Source organism: Canis aureus, chromosome 7 (assembly GCF_053574225.1).
Source record: "Canis aureus isolate CA01 chromosome 7, VMU_Caureus_v.1.0, whole genome shotgun sequence".
Taxonomy (NCBI): domain Eukaryota; kingdom Metazoa; phylum Chordata; class Mammalia; order Carnivora; family Canidae; genus Canis; species Canis aureus.
Window position 1 is genome coordinate 66,459,369 of NC_135617.1, and position 23,400 is coordinate 66,482,768.

The following is a 23,400-nucleotide window of genomic DNA, read 5'->3' on the forward strand; positions in this document are numbered from 1 at the left end:
ATATTTCCTTTGTGCCCAAGTAAAATCAGCCAACAGCATGCTTTTCTATTCTTAGTCGACATGAAAATTAATTTTTGAAAGTCCTATAGTTAGCTTAGTCCATCATAACCTGCTCTTGACCTTAGTGGAGGATCTAAGGACTCGGATGTTAAAATTAGAACTGACTTTGAGTGCTGGCCCTATTTACCAGCTGTGCACCTTATTTTTATTTAACTAACACTTATACAGCATTTACTATGTGCCAAGCACTGTTCTAAGCGTTTTACAAATATTTGCTTGGCTAATCCTCAGAGTAGTCTTATTATTATGTAACACTATTATGAAGTAGTGTTATTATTGTCCTCGCTTTACAGATGAGGAATCTGAGACGTGGAGATGTGAGGTAATCTGCCCACTGACGAACATGAGCATAAGCTTGCTTCCCTAGCACGTCCCCTGCGAGGTGGGAGACGGAGCTCTGGTTCAGAGCTACCTTGGACAAGTCACTGAGCGGTGCCCGGGCCCTGTGAAGCATGGAAACTGGCAGCAGGGAAGACACACACATGTGAAAACCCAAACAGTGAAGCCAGAGGGGAGGGAGATTCCGAGGGCTACTCCTCCCACCCCCATCCCCGTGTAGAGTAGCATACCTTCTTATAATTCAATTCACAGCCTCAGTCCTGTACCATTTCCGTTTCCTTGAACTGCATCTAGACATGATTCTGGTCCTCACCAGCTTCTGACCTCATTACTCATTCTGTTTACGGCTTGGCCTCACCCTTCAGACTGCCCTGATTTCCCAGATAGGAATTTGGCTGCTCTCATTGACTATGATTCAGATTTGTGCCCCGGCCACACTGCAGGAAGCCCTCCTGGCTACATAGCCCTCTGGCCAGAGTGATTCGGAGACTCCCTTCTCCTTCCTTCTCCGAGCCCCCCTGTAGTGGGTAAGGCAGAGCTCTATGAATATATCCCACTCCAGAGAGTCAGGGCTGGGTCACAGAGAATGCTGAATGAAATCTGGGGTGGAGGGAGGGAGCCATGGAAGGATTTGGAGTTGGAGGGGTGGATAATGTGATGAAGGAGGCTTTTGAGGAAGATGGGTGTGTTCAGAATAGCATAGAGGAGGGTTGAGGCTCTGGAGGCAGGGGCATCCGTGAATAAGGTACAAATGACAGACTAGGGAGGGCAGAGGTGGGGTGCCCAGTCGAAACAGGTTGGGAGAAACACGTGTGGGAGACAAAAGAAAGGTCTCCCAACACTTGATCATTGGCCAGATTCAAAGGGCCAGAGGGTATGGAGGGTCACGCACTTGATTCTCCACCATTTCTTATGTGAAGCTTCTGGGGAGCTAATAGGGTAGAAGGGCTAGAGTAGTGCCTGGGCCATAGATATAGGCTCGAGAAATGTTTACAAAATGTAATATATTTATTTTTTTAAAGATTTATTTTTATTTATTTATGATAGACATAGAGAGAGAGAGAGGCAGAGACACAGGCAGAGGGAAAAGCAGAGGCTCCATGCAGGGAGCCCGATGTGGGACCCTATCCCAGATCTCCTGGACCATGCCCTGGGCCAAAGGCAGCGCTAAACCACTGAGCCACCGGGGCTGCACCTTTTTTTTTTTAAAGTAGGTTCCAGAAGTGTCCGGGTGTCTCAGTCAGTTAAGCATCTGCCTTCAGCTCAGGTCACGATCCTAGGGTCCTGGGATTGAGCACCATGTTGGGGTCTCTGCTCATCTGAGAGCCTGCTTTTCCCTCTCCTTCTGCCTGCCGTTCCACCTGCTTGTGCACTCTCTCTCTCTCTCGTTCTCTGTCAAATAAATAAATAAATAAATAAATAAATAAATAAATAAAATCTTTTAAAAACAAACAAAGTAGGCTCTGCACAGTGTAGAGCCCAATGCAGGGCTTGAACTCACAACCCAGAGATCAAGACCTGATCTGAGATCAAGAGTCAGGTGCTCCTGGCGCCTGGGGGCTCAGTCACTTAAGCATCTGACTATTGGTTTCAGCTCAGGTCATGATCTCAAGGTCTTGAGATCAAGCTCCTCATTGGGCTCCCTGCTCCGTGGGCAGTCTGCTTCTCGTCTCCTTCTACCTCTCCCTCCACTCATTATTTACCCCTCCCTCCACTCATTATTTCTCTCTCTCTCCCTCAAATAAATAAATCTTTTTTTTTTTTTAAGATTTTATGTATTTAATCATGAGAGACAGAGAGAGAGAAAGAGAGAGAGGGGCAGAGGCACAAGCAGAGGTAGAAACAGGCTCTATGCAGGGAGCCCAACGTGGGACTTGATCCTGGGTCTCAGGATCAGGCCCTGGGCTGAAGGGGGTGCTAAACTGCTGAGCCACCCGGGCTGTCCTCAAATAAATCTTAAAAAAAAAAAAAGAAGTCAGATGTTTAACCGACTGAGCTACCCAGGTGCCCTGTTCTTTACATTTGGAGTAGAGAACTAGTCTATGGCCCCTTCCAGTTCTAGAGAAATCCACTGCTCTCTTATTACTCAGTTATTTTAGCCTCCTCCTCCTTGAGGTCACGTCTCAGATCTGCTGGATTAAACCTCTCTCTTTCACCCATGTACCTTTTATCATCTCTCTCTTCTCCTTGGAAACTTAAGCCACAATTGAAAACAGTCCCCCCAAAGGGGAAAACTCTAAAAATGAATTTTAAAAGTTCTTTTCTGTGCCCACGTTGGAACCATATACATGTTTATTCCATGTCTCATTTTTAACTCTGGATTATGACTTGTAGGGGGATAGGCTTGACATCAGGCCTTCCCTACAGATCACAGTTTCCTGATGGAAAGAGTAATCCCAGTAGCCACCATCTATTTTTGCAGTGCTAGGTGCTGTGTTCATTGCTGTATATTTGTTTCCCTGAATCCTCACAGCGACTCCGCCAATTACATATGCTTATTCTCATTGGACAGATGAGGAAGTGAAGACTCAAGGATTAGATAATTTGTCCAGTTCTAGCTGTGTCGTCTTGGTTCCAAGCTGACATTTGTTGAGCACTTGCACCATGCCAGGCCCTGTACCAGAGCTTCACCCTGAATCCTCAGGAAAATCCTACGAGGTAAGTATTCTCAGCTTCATTTCCAGGTCAGGAAGCAGGCTCAGAGAGGCTAAGTAACTTGCAAAGATCATCCTCTAGGAAGCCAGGGGAGCAGGCTGTCATCCTAGTAGTGGGACTCCTACTCTTTGCTCCTACACTGCACTCAGTTAGTAAAATACCAAAAGAACTTCTGTGCCAATTTGGTTTTGTCCTTGAAGTGATCCCAAGGGAAGGACCCTCAGGACAGTTTGGGGTCAAGTTTCCAGGGTGTGCCCAGACTGCAGAAGACAGTGGTGGCCGGAGAGTGGCCGGAGGATGAATTGGTTAACGTCTGTGAAGGGCAGAAGCAGTTAGGCGGTGTTCGGACTGCCTCTGTGCGTGCCCTGGAAGTGCAAACAGCTCTCAGCTTGGCTTCCACCGCTGGCCCTGCCTGGGTGGCTGGCGGGAAGCCTGCTGGAAGGGAAGCCCCAACTGAGGGAGCAGCCGCGGGACCCTGGAGCAGTGGCTTCCCCCTCTCTGACCTTTAACTTGAGCTGATGAATTGGCAGCAACTGTGTGACATCAGGGAGACATTTTCCTTTTTTGTGAGCTCAGAGCTTCCATTTAAAAATTCCTCAGTCACAAGACGGAGGCTGCAGAAGCCCAGGCACACTTGTGGTGGCAGCAGGTGATGTGCACTTGCTCCAAGCCCTCCAGAAGTCTGCGTAATCCCAGGGATTCCGTGCAGCCTTGGGGATGGCCATGTAAGGGGTGATCGCTGGCCTTATTTATCCTCGCTGCACTGCCAGCGCTTAGCACTGCAGGGATGGGATCACAGGGGCTGGGCACACTGGGCAGGCGCCCAGCAGCCATCAGCAACTAGCACTTTCTTCTGTGTGACCACTTTCTTCTTGTCCTTACCCCTGGTGAAACTAGCAGTTAAAATTAAGCTCAAACGGTATCCAAACATGTGTTTTCTTGACTTTTGTGTGTGAGATGAGTGCAGGGGTCGAGGGTCAAGGAGTGAGGAATCTTTTTTTTTCTTTTTGTAAAGATTTTATTTATTTATTCATGAGAGACACAGAGAGAGAAAGAGAGAGAGAGAGAGGCAGAGACACAGGCAGAGGGAGAAGCAGGCTCCCTGCAGGGAGCCCGATGCAGGACTGGGTCCCTGGACTCCAGGATCATGCCCTGGGCTGAAGGCTGTCACTAAACCGCTGAGCCACCCAGGGATCCCTAGGGAGAGGGAGTGAGGAATCTAATGGCTAAACTTGAGAGTGGTAGAGAGAACAATTGTTTTGTTTTTTAAAGGATTCATTCATTCATTCATTCATTCATTCATTCATGAGAGACCAGAGAGATCGGCAGAGACACAGGCAGAGGCAGAAGCAGGCTCCATGCAGAGATTCTGATGTGGGACTTGATCCTGGAACCCCGGGATCGTGACCTGAACCAAAGGCAGGTGCTCAACCATTGACCCACCGAAACGCCCCAAGATTTTATTTATTTATTTGAGAGAGAAAGAAAGCACAAAACACAAGTAGGGGGAGGGGCAGAGGGAGAAGCAGGTTCCCTGCTGAGCAGGGGAACCTACTGGGGAAGGCTTGATCCCTGGATCCTGGGATCATGATCTGAGCCAAAAGGGACTCTTAACTGACTGAGCCACCAGGCGCCCCAGGAACCATTATTTTGATACAGCAAAAGTTAGTTGGAGGGAACTTATTTCTCTCAGTGCTGCAAACTTCTCGTTCTACAGAGGAGGGAAGTGCAGGCTCAGAAAGGGAAAGTGACTTGTCAGAGTCTCATGGCACATTAGTGGCAGACACAGGACTAGAAAGATGACCTGGGGCAAGTTAGTCTTTCACTCTGGGCCTCAGTTCCCTCCTTGATAAAGTGGTGTGGTGGGATTTAATGATGTCCAACATTGCCCTCAAGGATTTAAAATGTAGCCACCTGGGTGGCTCAGTGGTTGAGCATCTGCCTTGGGCTCAGGGCGTGATCCTGGGGTTCTGGGATCGAGTCCTACATTGGGCTCCCCACAGGGAGTCTGCTTCTCCCTCTGCCTGTGTCTCTGCCTCTCTCTCATGAATAAATAAATAAGATAAAAAAGAGAGAGAGAGAACTTAAAATGTAAAGCTCTGAGTGACCCTCCTAGGCTCCCTGAGGGATGCTGGTGGATCTAGTAGAGCAGGGCCCAGGACAAGGCAAGATTCAGGGCTAGAAAGGCGGGGGCCGTTAGACAAACAGGTAATGCCCGGTTGTGTGATTGTGTGATGGATGACTTCATTACCCTTGATACCCACCTCTTCTCTCAGTCCCTCCCCTGCCCTTGCCCTGGAGCCCAACATCTATCCTAGAGCAGTCATCCTCCCATTTCCCTTCCTTTCCCAATGCACAGGTCTACACATTCCATAATTTCTGCTTATTTACTGGACCACCATCACTCTGGCTTCTATGTCTATAGCTTTCCACTACCTTTTATTATGGAATCACTCACTTTGTGCAGGTTACATTGTCACATTTAATCCTCCTACCTCCATCCTCTGATTTAGGTTATCAGCCCCACTATGTAGATGGAAAAAGGCGAGGCTCAGAAATGTACATACCTGCATATTTCCACAGTTAATAATAAGTGGTAAATTCCTAAAGTGACTGAAACTTAACTGGATAATTCATAACTAATCGTTTCTTTCTTTTTTTTTAAATCTTTTTTAAAAGATTTTATTTTGGGGGATGCCTGGGTGGCTCAGTCTGTTGAGCCTCTGCCTTCAGCTCAGGTCATGACCTCGGGGTCCTGGGATTGAGCCCCGCCTTGGGCTCCCTGCTCAGTGGAGAGTCTGGTTTTCCCTCTGCCCCCCCCCCCCGCCCCGTCCCCCATTCATGGTCTCTCTCTCAAAATCTTTAAAAAATGTATTTATTTATTTGTTTGAGAGAGAGAGAGAGTGCATAAGCAGAGGGGAGGGGCAGAGGGAGAGGGAGAAGCAAACTCCCCACTGAGCAGAGAGACTGACTCTGGGCAGGGCCCCAGGACCCTGAGATCATGACCTGAGCCAGAGGCAGATGCTTAACTGACTGAGCCACCCAGGCACCCCATAACTAATCATTTCTTATATCACCTCTCCAGTATTACTGCCCTGTGTTACGTCTCCAGCAGCCCTGAAGCTCTGGCTATGGCCCATTAAGTTCACTTGGATGTAACAGGTGCTAATGAGCTGGAGGTCACCGGCTTAATTCCTTTGACGACCCAGTATCTTTTTCCTATTGCAAGACCACTGACCATATGTCCTCCTGAATTTGATGAATACTCAGAATTAGGGAGAAGATTTAGGATCTTTTGTGTCTTTCATGACTACTGGACAAAAATGGAAAATGATCAGTTATCACTTGGTTCCTCTGAGCTTCCTAGGAGCTAAAGAGAATGCCAGGTCACCAAGTTGTCGATGTTGATAGACTACATTATACAGATCGATTCACAGACATTTCCTAGGGTAGCAGTTTGGGCACTAACCTGTAACTGAATTCTGTAGTTTGGGGATGAAACCGTCTTTTGGCCACCCTGAGTCATGTTCCGTGTGGCATCTCCAGCTGGTCAGCAGGTCACACAAGGTGGAGTGGAGGCAACAGCTGAAAATGCCGTAATGCCCTCCCAGGTCCCAGGGAGCCTCTAGGAGTATTCTCTGGAACAGGTGTCAGCAGGGGTCTGACAGTGGAGAGACTTGGTGGGTGGGATTTGGTGTGAAACCATGCAAGGTACAGCCATTTATTTGTTCATTCTTTGTGCATTCTTTCCACAGATACTTTCTGAGCACTCATACTGGAGAGTTAGATCTGGGGCTGTGTTGGACACTGAGAATTCCAAAGCTAATAATAGGGCTAGAAGTTAATATTCTAACTCTGGAGACCAACATATATGCAAGCCATTATTAAAACAAAGTGAGAAATACCATCACAGTCCCTTAATGGAGGGAGGAATTCCTTCTGCTGGGTTGGGAGTGAGGGGCTGGTCTGGGAAGGTGTCCTTTGAACAGAGATAGGAGGAGGGAAGAGTACATTCCAAACTCAGAGAGGAGCTGGGGCAAAGGTACAAAGCCCAAGTGAGCACAGCTTCATCAGGGTACTTGGAGTCCAGCATGTGTCCACAGAGAGCAGGCTTGTTTTTTTAAGCAAAGAACTCTTGCAGGTGTCATTCTATATCATTAGCATCATCATCATCATCATCATCAGATCTAACATTTATAGAACTCACCATACGCCAGGCAGTCTGCTGAGTGCTTTATTCACATCTCCTATTTTATTTTATTTTATTTTATTTTATTTTATTTTATATTATTATTTTTTCACATCTCTTATTTTAATACACCAACCCATTTTATAGGTAAGGAAGCTGAGGCTGAGGGAGCTGTGGAGATTCTAGCGCAGGTTAAGAAATGCCTGCACCCTTAACCACAGCAGTCTTTCTTCACAATTGATTCTTTCCCCTTCTCTTTGTAGATTTTTGGAGGCATGTGCTTTTTTCTCACATGTGTGTTTGTGTGTCCAGGCCCCCTCCTGTCTGATGGGGCACTCTTGGGAGGTCACCCATTTGGCTTTGGCCTTTACCTCTCCACGAAGTTCCAGCAAGTGATTGTGTATAAATTGAACCAAGCCTGAAATTCCGTTTGTTGCTGTGTTTTTTTTTCCCCCATGGGAAAATTAACCCCAAAAAAGAACTGAAACATACCAAGAGGCGTTTATTGTACACCGCACAGTGCAAGGCCTTTGCCTTGAGACTGTGGTCACAGAGTCTGGGGTATCCTTGGAAAGTGGTCTTTTACATATATGTGTGGTGGGGGTGGCACGAGGGGGTGTGCGTGTTCCAAGTTGAAAGTTAATTAGGCTCCAATTTTGAAGAGCTTTAGATGCCATCTAGAGTTTACACTTACATTTTTTGGTGATATCAAGAAAAAGGGAAGCACAGATCTTTTTTCACATTCTGCCTTGGTGAACAGTGAAAGTTTTCCAGGGCACGGATAACAAGCAGTTTAAGATGAGCCTGTGTTGGATGCAGGGTGAGTTGGAAGGGAAAAGGCTAGGAGTTTCCAGGTTCCAAGTCATGATAAGATCTGGGGGTGCAGGGTGGGGAGTTAGTGCTTGAATTGTGGTGATGGCTGTGACAATGGGAAGGGGACGTTGTAAAAAGATGCTAACACATGATAAATATATATTTTTTTTTTTAATTTTTTTTTTTTTTTTATTTATGATAGTCACAGAGAGAGAAAGGGAGAGAGGCAGAGACACAGGCAGAGGGAGAGGCAGGCTCCATGCACCGGGAGCCTGACGTGGGATTCGATCCCAGGTCTCCAGGATCGCGCCCTGGGCCAAAGGCAGGCGCCAAACCGCTGCGCCACCCAGGGATCCCATATATTTTTTTTTTGATAAATATATTTTATACGTAAACCCTGGTTCATCAGTTTTCTAGATTTGATTTTGGGGTACTAGGTGTTTTTGTTTTGTTTTTATTGCGGCCCCCGCTTGTATCGTTACAACACATTCTTTTGCAAATCTTCTCTTTGAGTCCAGGACGTCACCTGTTGCCTGTACCTGAACGAAACTCGGATATATAAAGGCTTGAATCTGCGTCTAAACTTAGCCCCCCGCTGACTTGGAAAGAATCTAAACTTGGCAAAATGCCTCCCTTGCTCTTCAAGCAGCAGTCTAAAAAGTAGCTCTCCCCCCCACCAACCCCCCCGCCCAACCCCCCAACTAATGAACTATATCTAATAGCCTCTCTTTACAGAGTCCTTTGAGAAAGAGATGGCGTTTGTTTTTGACCTCATTATCCATTTCAGCCTGTCCTTGATGAAAATAATCGCCCCTTAGGCAGGTACATTCCTCACATTCCTCGCTCTGCTAGCTGCTAAGACGTCGTTAACCCCAGCGACCATGGGAAAATGCTGCTGTCTGCTTCAGAGAGTCTAAAGGGAGTGGGCACAAGATAACAAGAGGTGAAGAGGTCAGAGTGGAAGCCCCCTTTCATCTTTTCAGGCTGTTTCCAACCCAGACAAAGGATTCTGTCCAGGGGTGCAAGGCCCACGCGGCTTTATTTTATGGTCTAGCCCTGAAAGGGGGCTGGGAGGGCCGTGTCCTATCTGGATATTGTTTTGGAGGCGAATGCCTGGCTCCCGGGAAGTCCTCGACTCCTGGGGGAATGCTAAGTGGAAGGAAGGGCCAGCAGCCTCCGCTCCGGCGGAAGAGACCACCCAGCTACTCAAAGGAGAGTGTGAAGGGCTTGAATGAGCCGTCCTGCAGGATTTATCATTCAGACAGTGAGATTAAGGGTGTGAGGCTGTTTAGCTGCTGCGAGTCGGAGAAGCTCAAGGATTTGCGGCCCAAGAGAAGGGAGGAAGTGAGGAGGGGTGGCGTGGAGCTCAGTGGAGAGGTGAGGACCGTTTGGAAACCCGCGTGGGCAGGGGGAGAGCCGATCCAGGTTGCCTCCCAGCCTGCCGCTAACCTGCCCTAGGACTTTGAACAAGTCATTTCTCCCTTTTGTACAATGAAGCGGTTGGAAGGATAGCAAAAGGTGCTCCCACGGGCTGCCTGGTCCACCTCCTCCCCCAGATGCTTGTCCTCAGCTTGCTTCATTGATTGTGATTTATTACAAAAGTAGCAGGGCCACGTTATCAATAATTGAAAGTCAACAATCCTCCATCTTACCAAGACCCCCAGTCCGGTCCCCAACACCTTCCTACAGGAATGGTTGCCTTTTGGATAGATTTGCCTTTGATCTCTTCAAATGCTTATAGTTTTGTGTTTTTTAAAGATTTTATTTATTTGATAGAGAGAGATCACAAACAGGGGAAGCTGCAGAGGGAGAGGGAGAAGCAGACTCCCCAGAGCAGGGAGCCCAGCACGGGGCTCAATTCCTGGACCCCGGGATCTGCAACCTGAGCCGAAGGCAGACGCCTAACCGACTGAGCCACCCAGACGCCCCGCGTATATAGTTTAAACATCTCTGGAGTATGCTTAACAATTTCGCATTGTAGTTTGTTTTTCCTCCCTGGCAAATTCACTGTGCTGCGGATCTTCCATGCGCTCTTGCAGGTTTTCTCACCAGTCACCTTCACCCTACTCTCTCTGTGCTCCAGCAGCCTGCTGGGTGCTCTTTTGCCTCCTTGGCTTCTGATTGAGTTTGAGAGATAATTCTTCCCCACCTCGCTCCCCTCCAAATCACTGCAGACGAGTCTGGCTGAGGACCCTGGAGGCTTTCCTCCATGTATTTCTCTCTCCCCGTTTCCTACAGGGCTCCACTTACCCCTTCTGGCCTAGCCTGGAAGTGGAAGCAGGTCCCCTCTGCTCGGTTGCTTTTCCAAAGGCTGCTCACTCCTTTGCAGACAGTCCCTTTATTAAACTCTCTTCAGAGTTCCCAATTTTGATTGCGCCATCTGCTTCCTGCTGGGATTCAGGTGGTCACAGAATATATGTCATGAGTATTTGCCAGATTACTAAACACAATCCACAGGGACTATAACTGCATAGCCCCCGTGTTGGATATATACGGTATATGCCTCTACCGTAATTCACTTTGCCATTCCCTTATTATTATTTTTTTAAGATTCTATTTATTTATTCATGAGAGACACAAGAGAAAGCCAGAGCCATAGGCAAAGGGAGAAGCAGGATCCCTGCAGGAAGCCTGATGTGGGACTCGATCCCGGGACTCTGGGATCACGCCCTGGGGCGAAGGCAGGCGCTAAACTGCTGAGCCACCCAGGCTCCCGCCATTCCCTTATTGATCTACACTTAACTATTATACTTCCTGCTTTTTCAGTATCAAGATCAACATGAAATAACTCCCCAGACAAGAAATTGTGGTTTCTTTTCATTACAGGCACTTCCTTTCCTTTCTGGCTTTAAGTTCATGGCACCCAGGCCACTGATCCTTTCAGGTTTCAGTTGCAGACCTTGGCTGCCCTCAGGAAACTTACCCGTCAGTAGTGCAATATTCAGCAATGTGACGCTACCGGAGTAGCTGAGCCAAATTATGTGATACGGCTGGAAATTCTAGGATCAAGGAGTGATGGAGATGAGATATGGTTATTGGTAAAAGCCTGCTGGCTTAGCTGAGCTGTTTTGGGACAGGGCTGTTAAATTATCACTCGGTTTCATTTATCAGACTCCACAAGCAGGCCCTCATTTGATTTGTATATCAAATAAAAATGCCAGTTGTGTAGTTTTCAACTAGAAAAGTGTCTGTCCGATGCAAAAATGTCTTTGCGTCAATATGCCCAGCACGTTATGTCCTACAAGTAGAAGCCAGGTGGTAACTGGAGAAGCGTTTGGGGAGCACAGGTTTATTGAAAGGAGCAGTCAGATGACTTAAAAGCTTAGGAGCCAATAGGCTGGGTATCCAGACTCACCCATCTCCACAGTAGGGATGACCTTGCCTGTGGGACCTTCATATTCCTAGTCTGTTGGCCAAGACCCCCTGCTCTCTGGCTTCGATAGTGTTTTGATATGCATGGTCAAGTTGACCCTCCTGAATGAAGGCTTTACAATTGTAATCCGCACACAGGAACCACCTGGGAATCTTGTTAAATACAGATTGGGAAAAAGAATTAAAAACAAAAAAATACAGATTGGGATTCAGTAGGTTTGGGATGGGGCCTGAAGACTAGCAGTTTTAATGCATGCCAAAATTCCTTCACTACCTAGTCTTCTTGAACCACTGAGCTCTTTTAGTTATTTATTTAAAAATTTTTTTTATTTTTATTTTATTTTTTAAAAAGATTTTATTTATTTATTCATGAGAGAGAGAGAGGGAGAGAGAGGCAGAGACACAGGCAGAGGGAGAAGCAGGCTCCATGCAGGGAGCCTGACGTGGGACTCGATCCCGGTCATCAGGATCAGGCCCTCGGCTGAAGGTGGCGCTAAACCGCTGAGCCACCTGGGCTGCGCCCTCCCCCTCTCCCCCGCCATTTTTTTTTTTTTTTTTTTTTTTTTTTTTAATTTATCTGACAGAACCAGAGAGCACAAGCAGGGGGAATGGCAGAGGGAGAGGGAGAAGCAGGCTCCCGACTGAGGGACGGCCAGATCCCAGGACTTAGGGATCCCAACACCAGCCGAAGGCAGGTGCTCAACCGACTCAGCCACTCAGGTGCCCCGCCACTGAGCCCTTTTAAGGACCGTCTTTGGGGACACCTGGGTGGCTCAGCGGTTGGCTGGCCTTCTGCCTTTGCCTCAGGGTGTGATCCCTGCGGTCCCAGGATCGAGTCCCACATCGGGCTCCCTGCATGGAGCCCGCTTCTCCCTCTGCCTGTGTCTCTGCCTCTCTCTTTCTCTCATGAATAAATAAATAAAATCTCAAAAAAAAAAAAAAGAAAAAAAGACCGTCTTATTTCTGCTCTAGTTCTGACAATGGTAATTTATAATTTCATATTCAGATGGGCGACCTTCTGTTTTAGTACCTGGTTGAGAAGAGGAGCCCCTGGTGGTAGTTTCCTTTTTTTTTTTTTTTTTTTTGGTGGTGGTAGCGTCCTAAAGCAGCAAGGGGAGATCTCTGAGCAGGTGAGACTTTCACTTGGGGGCTAAAGAACTGGCTCAGACATTCTGGCTTCTTGTGACTCTGTTGTGGCCTGGGAGCTGCAGACCAACCACTCACCTACCTTTACCTTTCACTTTACCTAAAGCCCCTGAGGTCTTTGATTCTTCTCTTTACAGAGAAAGAAAAGCAAAACTTGTATTAAGTGTTTGTGAAGTCACTTAGCCTGAACCTTCAAAGACGGTGCCTTCATAATTTTAAATGAAGAATTGACCAGAATAGGATGGAGGCAATGGGCAGCCCCAGTGGCTCAGTGGTTTAGCACCGCCTTTGGCCCAGGGCCTGATCCTGATGTCCCAGGACGGAGTTCCAGTTGGGCTCCCTGCATGGAGCCTGCTTCTCCCTCTGCCTGTGTCTCTGCCTCTCTCTCCCTCTCTGTGTCTCTCATGAATGAATAAATAAAATCTTAAAAAAAAAAAAAAAGGATGGGGGAATTGGTCACAAGCGTACTACTAATACCACTTTACATTTTAATTAATTAATTAATTTTAAAAGATTTTCTTTAATTAAGAGCACAAGTCGGGGTCAGGCCCACAGTGGTTGGCGACAAGCAGAGAGAGAAGCAGACTCCCCCACTGAGTAGGGAGACCCAGAACCCCCGGGATCCCACCCTGGGTCAAAGGCAGAGGCTCAGCCACTGGGCCACCCAGGAGTCCCACCACTTTACATTTTAAAAACACTTGACAGTTACAAATCATTTAGATATCCACAATCTATTTGATCCTTAGAACCCTGGAAGGTAGAGCAGGCATTTTCCCCATTCACTGGATAAAGCAGCCTCCAAGAGGGCAAAAGATTTAGTCAGGCTCAACCAGCTACCTGGTGGTAGAACCTGGGTTCAGTGCTTTTAAATGCCCTCCTCGCCCAGACTGCATGACTTCTTGAATACCTGTGTAAAAAGAATTGCAACAATCGCTGTGTCTCCCCCAGGTTTTCTGTGATTTGACCCTGCCCATTCTCATTGCCACTATCCCAACCCAGGCTTCTAACATCACACACTTGAATTCTTACCATAGTTGTCAGTGGAGGTTATTGAGACTAGAAGGAATGCTCATGGAACCTGACTATGTGCAGGCCTTGTGCCAAGGTCTGACAGTAGGGACGACTGTGTCCTGGACTTCTAGGAGATACAGAGACCGGTAACAGGTCACTGCAACAGGACAAGAAGGAGCAGAGATGGGAGATGTACAGGGACCCGCAGCCAGGCTAGGTGGTGGCAGGCTGCTCCTTCCTATGGGTCTTCTGGACATTGGGTTCTCGTCATCATTGACACTGAGTGTTGTGTGTTCTCCAGTCAAGATCCTTTAGTAACGGAGCGTCTGGGTGGCTCAGGCAGTTAAGTGTCTGCCTTCAGCTCAGGTCATGATCCTGGGGTCCTGGGATTGAGCCCTGAATTGGACTCCTTGCTCACTGGGGAGTCAGCTTCCCCCTCTCCCTGTGTCTCTCCCCCCATTCTTGCACGTTCTTTCTCTCAAATAAATAAAAAAATTTTTTAAAAGATTTTATTTATTCATGAGAGATACAGAGAGAGAGGCAGAGACATAGGCAGAGGGAGAAACAGGCTCCCCAGGAGGAACCCGATGTGGGACTCATCTCAGATCCCAGGATCAGGCCCTGAGACCAAGGCAGATGCTCAACCACTGAGCCACCCAGGGGTCCCTAAATAAATAAAATCTTAAGAATTAAAAAAAAAAAAGATTACCCAGGAGTCCAGTCATTGTGTAATAAAAATAAAAAAGAAAAAGAAAAAGAGAGAGAGAGAGAGAGAGATTTTAGTAACATCACAGTGCCAAGATCCCACCTTGGCATTCAGTGTCCTCCATTATTTGGCCCCTGTATCTTAACACTCCTCGACGCCGTCACAATATTCTTCTGATCAGCCCCAGCACTTATTGTTGCATATTCCTATAATTCTGGTCAAAGAATCATAGCAACAACCTTAATATACTTACCACTTGTCTGTGTCATTCTCCTAAGTACTTTCTTTTTTTTTTTTTTAAGATTTTATTTATTTATCCATGAGAGACACACACACACACACATACACAGAGGCAGAGACACAGGCAGAGGGAGAAGCAGGCTCCATGCAGGGAGCCCAATGTGGGACTCGATCCCGGGTCTCCAGGACCATGTCCTGGGCTGAAGGCGGCGCTAAACCGCTGAGCCACCTGGGCTGCCCATCCTAAGTACTTTAATGCTTGGTATTCGATGTAATGCTTACAACGCGATGGGGTTGGGATCATCTTTCTCATTTTGTAGATTCAGAGAGGTTAAATAACTTACTCTAGTCACACAGCTAGAACATAGACTAGTAGAACTAACCCTTCAAGGTAATCCCAAAGTCATCTCACACTTAACATTTCACTCTGCTGAATGGAGGGGCAGAGAATGGCATAGATTAGGGGTTAGTAATTTTGTAATTTACTCGGTGGCTCCCACCCCTAAAACACTCTCTCCTTCAGGAATCTCAGTATTGCACTTCTCTCTCAAAACACCCCAGGGACTCTCCCTCACCTTGAATTCCCTCAGTTGTTGACTGCTGCCTTTATACCATATGATCTTGGATTAGTTCTGCTTCCAACGCCTTGGGATTGCTCTCTAGTGATTTCAGGGAGGTGCATTTGATCCTGACTACAAACTGCTACTCAGCTAGATGGCCAACATCCATAATAGTAACAACTAATAATTAATGTTGCTGAAAATGGAGAACTGTTATTCAGAACACCAGTAGAGGCATTGAGAAGGCCTCAAAAAAGAGGGGAAAGAAAAGGGCCATGCAGTGTAATTAGCATGGTTATATCTCTGGGCTACAGTTTTCTCATGTGTAAAGGGCTTGAACTAGATGGTCTCTAGCCAACAAATGTTTATTGTACTCCCTCCATGCACCGGGCACTGTTCTAGGTCCTGATGATAAAAAAGACAAAAATTCTCTTGTTATTTTAGTAGAAGGAGATAACAATAGACAAAGTAAATACGTAAATACAGAAAGTATATATTATGTCAGATCGTGATAAATGTGATGGAGAAATACAAAGCAGGGAAGGGAAAAGGAAATGGAGAGGAGTGACATTAACTGACTTGCATTTAGGAGGCCGTGGAGAATGAAGAATCGACCGAAGGTAAGTGGATAAGCGAGTACCCAGGGAGGCTGATTAGCAGATAATCACAGCAATCCAGTGAAGGACTGGTGGTGTGGCCTGGACAGGGAGTAGAGGTTAGAAGTGGTACGATTTTGGATATATTTTGAAGGTAAAGCCAGTTGAATTTACTTTTTTTTTTCAAGATTTTATTTATTTATTTATGAGAGACACACAGAGAAAGGCAGAGACATAGGCAGAGGGAGAAGCAGGCTCCCTATGAGGAGCCCGATGTGGGACTGGATCCCCCAACCATGGGATCACGACCTGAGGTGAAGGCAGATGCTCAACCACTGAGCCACCCTGGCGTCCCCAGCTGAATTTACTGATGAATTGTATGGAGAGCAGACTCAAGGATGTCTCCAAGTTCTTTGCCTTGGAAGGAAGAAACATCTGGGAGGATAGAGTTGCCATTAATGAAGATGCCACTATGAATGGAGCAGGTTTCGAGGAAATGACCAAGCAGAAATCTGGAGTAAGCTGTAGATACGTACGTCTGGAATTTAAGGGGGTGGTCCAGGCTAGGGATGGAAAGGTGAGAGCCATTGGGTGTAGATGGTGTATCAGACATTTCTTTAAATTCTCTTGGCCCTGCCTCTTCCCCCAGCTTGATGTCCTGCCACTGGTGTTAGCCCTACTGGCAATGGGTATGAATTGACAAGTGCGTCACCCCTGCCTTTCTGTGTACTTCTTGCTTCCTGTACAAGGGTGGTGGTGGACAAACATGGAAACTCACTCAGCACCACCATATGTACAACCCAAAACTATGGGGGAGTTCATGCTCAGGGGGCCACCCTTAATGGTGAAGGAAAACTGATGGATAAATGTAAATCCCTTATTATCCTTCAGTTGACAGTTCTGAATCTCCTTAGAAGGTTCTGTGGAGAAAAATGTCTGTGTATCCCATAGTTGTGGCCCGCTCAATAATGCTTCCTTGGTTTATCCTTTCTCCTCTATTCCTCTGTCACCCTGTCCCTCATTTTTGCTCCCTGGAATTTCATTCCCAAATAAACTACCTGCATGCAAACCTTTTATCAAGGCTCTGCTCCTAGGGATGCCTGGGTGGCTCAGTCAGTTAGCTGTCTGCCTTCAGCTTCAATTCCCAGGGTCCTGGGATCGAGCCCCACATCGGGCTCCCTGGTCAGCAGGGAGTCTACTTCTCCCTCTACTTCTCTGCCCTGCTTGTGTGCTCTCTCTCACTCTCTCTCTCAAAAATAAATAAATAAATAAATAAATAAATAAATAAATAAACAAACAAATAAATATAAAAAGTTCTGCTTCTAGAGGAACCTAGGTGAAGACACATGGCATTCAACACCATGGGACCGAATGAAATCACCAATGGCTTGGTGAAGATTGGGTGCAGATACAAGGATCCAGCCCCAATACCCTCTAATATTTAAAGGTGAAGGAGATGAGGAGAACCCGTACCTTGAAGAAAATGTAGTGTCTTGGAAGCCAAGAGAAACAAGTATCGAAGGGAGAAGGAATGATCAGCTAATCCTCACTCAGCAGTCACATAAGGTGAAGAGTAACAGTGACCTTTTGTTTTGGCCACAACTAGGGGGGTGGGGACGGGGTAGAGGGGTGGGTATGATTGCTGACCAAGGAGCATTTTATACAGAGTCCTGCAGTGATTGAAATAGGCTCGAGAGAGAAGCTGGAGGGGAAGTCGGGTCAGGAGAGACTCTTTTTAAGATGAGTGGAATTATAGCACATTTCAATATATTTATATGCTACCGGGAATGATTTAGCAAAGAGGGAAAAGCAGATGATGCAGGGGAGAGGAGAGAGCGTTGCTGGAGGGAGGGGATGGGATCAAGTGGCCAGTGGAAGGTGTCTGCCTTAGATAGGAGCCAGACAGTTTATCCCCACACTGCAGGAGGAAAAGCAGAGTATGTGGGGAAATTCTCACATCCCACGACTCACTGGTGCTTGAATCGCAAGATGTCAATCAGGCTTCGAGCCTGTGCCATCCACCACACCCCTTCGTTTTACAGTGACACCAGAGAGAGGTGACCTCCCCAAGGACACGCCGGGGGATTAGAAGCAGAATCGCAGTGAGAATCCAAGGCTCCCCGGACCCTCCCAGCACCCCAGCACCCGAGGGCTCGGCTCTACCCCTGGGGAGCATCCTGACCCTACTGAGTTACCCACCCCACCTGCACTCGGAGTAGAGGACGGTAGTCTAGTGGACTCTGGGAAGGACACCAGGAAAGGGAGATGGAGAGATGAATAATCTTCAGAATAGGACCAGCAAGCCACCGGGCAGGTGAATTTGAAGGTCTGCTGATGAGTTCACGGGATCTCCTAGATGTATCGAGGAACCAGCCTAATCACTGTACGGAAGGCTTTAAACCGGCAAATCGGGTAGAGCAAAATCTGCCAAAATGCAGGAGGAGGATATGATAAATTCAAGTGCAAACCGGAGGGCATGAATCCTTCTGGAATATAGATTCCTGGTTTTAAATACTCTGTCAGGCCTTGTTTCCTGACTTGAGGTTTGGAAACACACGGTCCCTCTAAACTTAGAGTTGAAAGCAGCACGAGAAGCAGGGTGGACAGGGAGTGTGTGTGGGGGTGTGTGCACGTAACAAAATGGCACGACCCTGCAAAGAGCCACACAGTTGGCTTTGCCCTGACTTCCAGGACGCTTGGAAAACCCCTGCGATCTTCTCTCCTAATTCCATTCATTTCTCGAACATTCTCTGTGCTCTGGTGTGATGTGCTAGGCTAAGTGCTTCAGGTTTGCGGGGGTAAGGGAGTAGGGGGGGATAAACCAAACAGATAACCAGAAAGATTCCCCATCCTTAAATTTTTACAGTCTTAGAAGAATAAGCTAGTCACACAGTTGACTAATTTCATGCCTGCTCCCCATCTCGTTCCTTAGTTTTTTGTTTTTTGTTTTTAAGATTTTATTTATTTGAGAGAGAGAGAACACAAGCAGGGTGGTGAGGGAGAGGGAGAGGGAGCCCAAGGCGAGGCGGGGCTCCATGATCCCTGGGGGCCCCCCCACCCCGGGATCATGACCTGAGCCGAAGGCAGACACTTAACCCACTGCGCCACCCAGGTGCCCCTCTTATTCCTTAGTTATTTCAGGCCTGGGCAGAAAGGGTGTCCAGTTTATGGGGAGACTGTCTCTAGTCACTGCAAAGGTAGTTCCCTGACAGTGGGTTCAAAAATATAAACTATCAACTGCTCTTGGGTACAAATTACTCCCATGTGAGCTGGTTGAGTGTGATCCACTTATCTCTAGGGCCGATCGCCAGTTAAATCCTGCCCAAGTAGCTGAAAGCCTGTTTGTTTTACGACAAACAGGAAAAAGGGGCCCTCACTGAAATGCTGGCCTAGGGAAGAGCCAGAAGCCAATGCTCTAATATGATTCTTTGGGGAATACTGAAGCTGGTACAGTGTGTGACACCCTCTTCCCCTTTTCCACCAAAATAGCATTTGAAGAGATGTGCAGGCCCAGGTTCTGACCACCAATCGGGTGTTGAGGGGGGTGTCTGGGAGGTGAGGAGCTGGAATGTCACCACGTGACAATCCAGGAATGCTTCTCTGAAAAAAATAATCGTGATGTCTTCATTTCTGTCGCCCTTTGCAGCTGTTTCAAAACACTTGCAGTATCAGTGATTTCACGGAACCCTTACCTCCTTCTCGCAAGGTAGGTGGAGCAGGTTTGATTATCACTGTCATACAGCTTGAGTGACAGAGGGCCCAGGAGGCCATGTGACTCGGCCCAGGTCATGGGGCTAATAAGCAGCTGAGCTGGAACTGGAGGCTAGGTCTCCTGATGGTGAGTCGGATGCCCAGGTGACTGGGAGCCTCCACTGCCCCTCGGCCCTCAGATGAGTGTGTGGCCTTCCCACCTACGAATGACTCCCAGCACTGCCTGGTGCTGGGTCCTGCCTCTGCCCATACCAGCTGTCTGGCCTTGGGCAGGGGAAGGGTCTGTGCATTTTCCCTCATCTGGAAAATGAGCAAAATAAGAGTCCTTGAGTCTCCAAAGGTATTTTGAGGAGTAAATGAGATATTCTGGAGGAAGAAGAACATGTCTGGCACAGTGCAACGACATCCACAAACGCTTTATAAATAAAAAAGATTTTATTTATTTATTTATGAGAGACACACAGAGAGAGAGGCAGAGACACAAGCAGAGGGAGAAGCAGGCTCCATGCAGGGAGCCCGATGCGGGACTCGATACCGGGGCTCCAGGATCAGGCCCTGGGTCAAAGGCAGGCGCTAAACCGCTGTGCCACCCAGGGATCCCCAATAAATAAAATCTTTAAAAAAGAAGCCTCCCTCCCTTCCCACCTCCCCTCTCCTGCCCCTCCCCCTCTGTGATAAGGCTACCTCAAGTTACCGCTCTACTTTTTTTTTTTTAATTTTTTTTTAATTTTTATTTATTTATGATAGTCACACAGAGAGAGAGAGAGGCAGAGACACAGGCAGAGGGAGAAGCAGGCTCCATGCACCTGTAGCCCGACGTGGGATTCGATCCCGGGTCTCCAGGATCGCGCCCTGGGCCAAAGGCAGGCGCCAAACCGCTGCACCACCCAGGGATCCCTTCTTCATCTCTTCTTATGAGTGGAAACCAAGGCAGGAGAGATGACAGCTGTAAGGCAACACCTCTGTTGGTCCCAGAGCTGGGACACTCTGGCCCCCCTGCAGTTTCAACTCTTGGTTACTGGAAATCTTTAATTGTCTGGGTTTCCTTTCCTGCCTTCAAAAGTGGCAGCTAAGAAACCTAACTGAATCTCTGCAAACTCAGGATTACCTTTCAGAATGAAAACAGTGGAGAGCAAAGTGATTCGCAGCCTACAGACCCCCTCCAGCCCATGTGGCCTCCTCACACGCCGTTGGGCCCTGGGCGCTGGAAAGGCGACCCAGGGTGAGGGGCACATTCCAGCTGGCTCCCCACAAGTGGGTGATGGTTGAAAAGGTCAGAAGGGCGCTGCTCTGGCCTGATATTCCAGCGTCAGCTCTGCTGCCGGATAGCTGAGAACACCTTGAACAAGGCAAGGTGCACCTCTGTTTCCTCATCTAGAACAGGATGGCTGGATTAGATTATGTCTCAGCTGCCTTGCTGATAACCCAAAAGGGACGTGCTTAAGGACAATGGTGACTCGTGATAGGCACTGGGGAAAAAAAAAACACCCTTTTTTATTATGTAAAAAAAATTTTTTTAAGATTTTATTTATTTATTTATGAGAGACACACAGAGAGAGAGAGAGAGGCAGAGACACAGGCGGAGGGAGAAGCAGGCTCCATGCAGGGAGCCCAATGTGGGACTTGATCCTGGGTCTCCAGGATCACACCCTGGACTGAAGGTGGCGCTTAAACCGCTGAGCCACCAGGGCTGCCCATTATGTAAAATTTCAAACCAAATTTAATGTCAACAAAATGATATGATGGACCCCCCATGGATGTTTAGCTTGTCCTTAACTGTTCTTTCTGGTTTCACCTGTACCTCTAACTCCTCCCGCTTGGTTATTTTGTACACTTTTTTTTTTGGGGGGGGGGGGGTGAAATTTACAAATACTGAAATGCAGAAATCTTTTTTTTTTTTTAAGATTTTATTTATTTATTCATGAGAGAGGCAGAGACACAGGCAGAAGGAGAGGCAGGCTCCTTGTGGGGAGCCCCATGTGGGACTCAATCCTGGGACTCCGGGATCATGCCTCTAGCCCTCAGCTGAAGGCAGATCCTAGACCGATGAGCCACCCAGGCGTCCCTGAAATGCAGAAATCTTAACTGTAGCATGGACAAATAGATCTGCCCTTGTAAACTGTACCTCTATCACCAGATAGAATATTTCCACCTTTCCAGAAAGTGGTCTCCTGTCCATCATGGGGAAATGCATCACTGAACTCGTGAGACAAACATGGACATGAGTTTAGCACACTGAGGGTTAGCACATGCTGTCTTCAGGCTGGCTTGGTCAAGTGGGATCTACTGTCTTAAGTTCCTGTTCCCCTTCCTGCTTCTGTCCGCTCCTGCCATCCTGCATGTCCCCAGAGGTGATGGCCTTCCGCATGGACTCTGTGTTCTATTACAAGGCCTTTTCTACCCTGGTTGCAGATTCTTTGAAGCAATCTTTGGGGTACCTGGCTGGTTCAGTCGGAGGAGCAAGTGACTCTTGATTTGGCTTCGTGATTTTGAGCTCCACATTTACTTATTTTTACTAAAAACAAATAAACTTTTAAAAGAGGAAAAAGCTCTTTTTTGTTTTTCCGAAACACACTTAGTCTCCAGGTTTTTTCTTTTGTTCTGGTCAGTTTTCCTTTCCTAAGACTGCTTGCTCATAAATGCTGCTGTTTCTCTCCTTAGAGCATTCTCACCTTTCTGTGTTTGGCCCATCATCTGAGTCCACCATCCTTTGTTTTGGACCATTTATACCCTGGACGCTAGTCACTGAGCTGTAACCCTAGCGTCCTCCGACCAAGGCCAAGCACTTGTTCAACAGTGAGCGGGTGAGGGAATGAATGCAAAGGACATGCTCTAGAAACACCTGCAGTCCACTAAGGAACACCAACCTGTCAGCTTGGCCATTTCTGGAGCACCTCTCTCTCTGTCTCAGCATTGAGCAAGAAGCTCTTTATCTGCCCCTTTGGAAGCCCCAGGATGTGAAAGGAAGGAGGCTGATTTACTGGCAAAATGTGACCCAGAGGACCATACTCCTCCCACCCCTCATCATTAAAAAAAAAAAAAAAAAAAAAACAACACAGAGCAAGCTGGGCTATCGTGGATACTTCCTGTTTTCCTCTCTTGAAAGCATCCTGGATAGATGAAACAGGGATCAAAGGGACCGTCTGCCTCTGGGGCCCTGGGACTGGCTGAATGGCTTTTAACCCTCTGCTGTCTCCTGCGCCTGAGTGCCACAGGCACTTTACGCCTTCTATTTCCTGGGTAGATTTAACTTCTTGAGGGCAGGGGCCTTGCATGCATTCATTCATCAAACATTACTGTACTAAACGCTGGGCTTTGTTTGAGGACCTGGGGATACAAGGATGACTACCACACAGTCCCTGGCCTCATTCATCAAACAGCAATGATGGAAAGTGCTGACACAACGAAGCACTTTCTCTGTGTCCCACACTCACTACATGCTTTTCATGCGTTCAGTCCTTACAACAAGCATATGGGACTTAATGTGCCCATTTTACAGATAAGGAAAGCACAGCCTATGAAGGTTAAAGAACCCGTGACGGGCAGATGCCAAGGCTGAGGATAGAGTCCAGTGATCCAGAGACAGTGCAACCTGCCTTAGCTGTTAGGCTAGCCTGCCCTCTGCAGAAACTACCTCCGTGTCTGAAACGCAGGAGTGACTCATAGGTTTACAAACGCGGTTTATTGCTGGGCTTGGTCAGGTAGCTTCTGATGACCAGGTTTGTTTGCATCCCAGTTGTTGTACTGAACTGGACTAGAATGGCGGTGAGTTGATTTGCAGCCTCTGAAGGCCCGAATTAAAGCCCAGAAACTAAGGGATCACGTTTGGCCCTTTTTGGGAGACAAAGAATGTTTCTGAAACAGATCAGTTTTCCTCTTTTTTTTTTTTTCTTTTATGGGGGGTGGGGAGGGACATTTTAATAAAAAACTTGAGGGATTGTTGATAGGTAGTAATAGCAATCAAATGAACATATATACTGAGGAATTTTTTTTTAAAGATTT

General features: G+C 47.3%; 1 long non-coding RNA gene across 3 annotated transcripts in view; it reads left to right on the forward strand.

Moving 5' to 3' along the window:
- Nucleotides 1-799: 799 nt before the first annotated feature.
- Nucleotides 800-23,400, forward strand: part of LOC144317595 (uncharacterized) — a 33,781-nt gene continuing 11,180 nt past the window's right edge. Inside the window, exons 1-4 of one of the 3 annotated variants that reach the window (XR_013383599.1) lie at nucleotides 800-926; nucleotides 2,912-3,057; nucleotides 17,014-17,253; nucleotides 19,334-19,393. This is a non-coding gene — a long non-coding RNA (uncharacterized LOC144317595). The remainder of the gene's footprint in view (nucleotides 927-2,911; nucleotides 3,058-17,013; nucleotides 17,254-19,333; nucleotides 19,394-23,400) is intronic. The other 2 variants (XR_013383600.1, XR_013383601.1) reach the window with 2 other exon arrangements.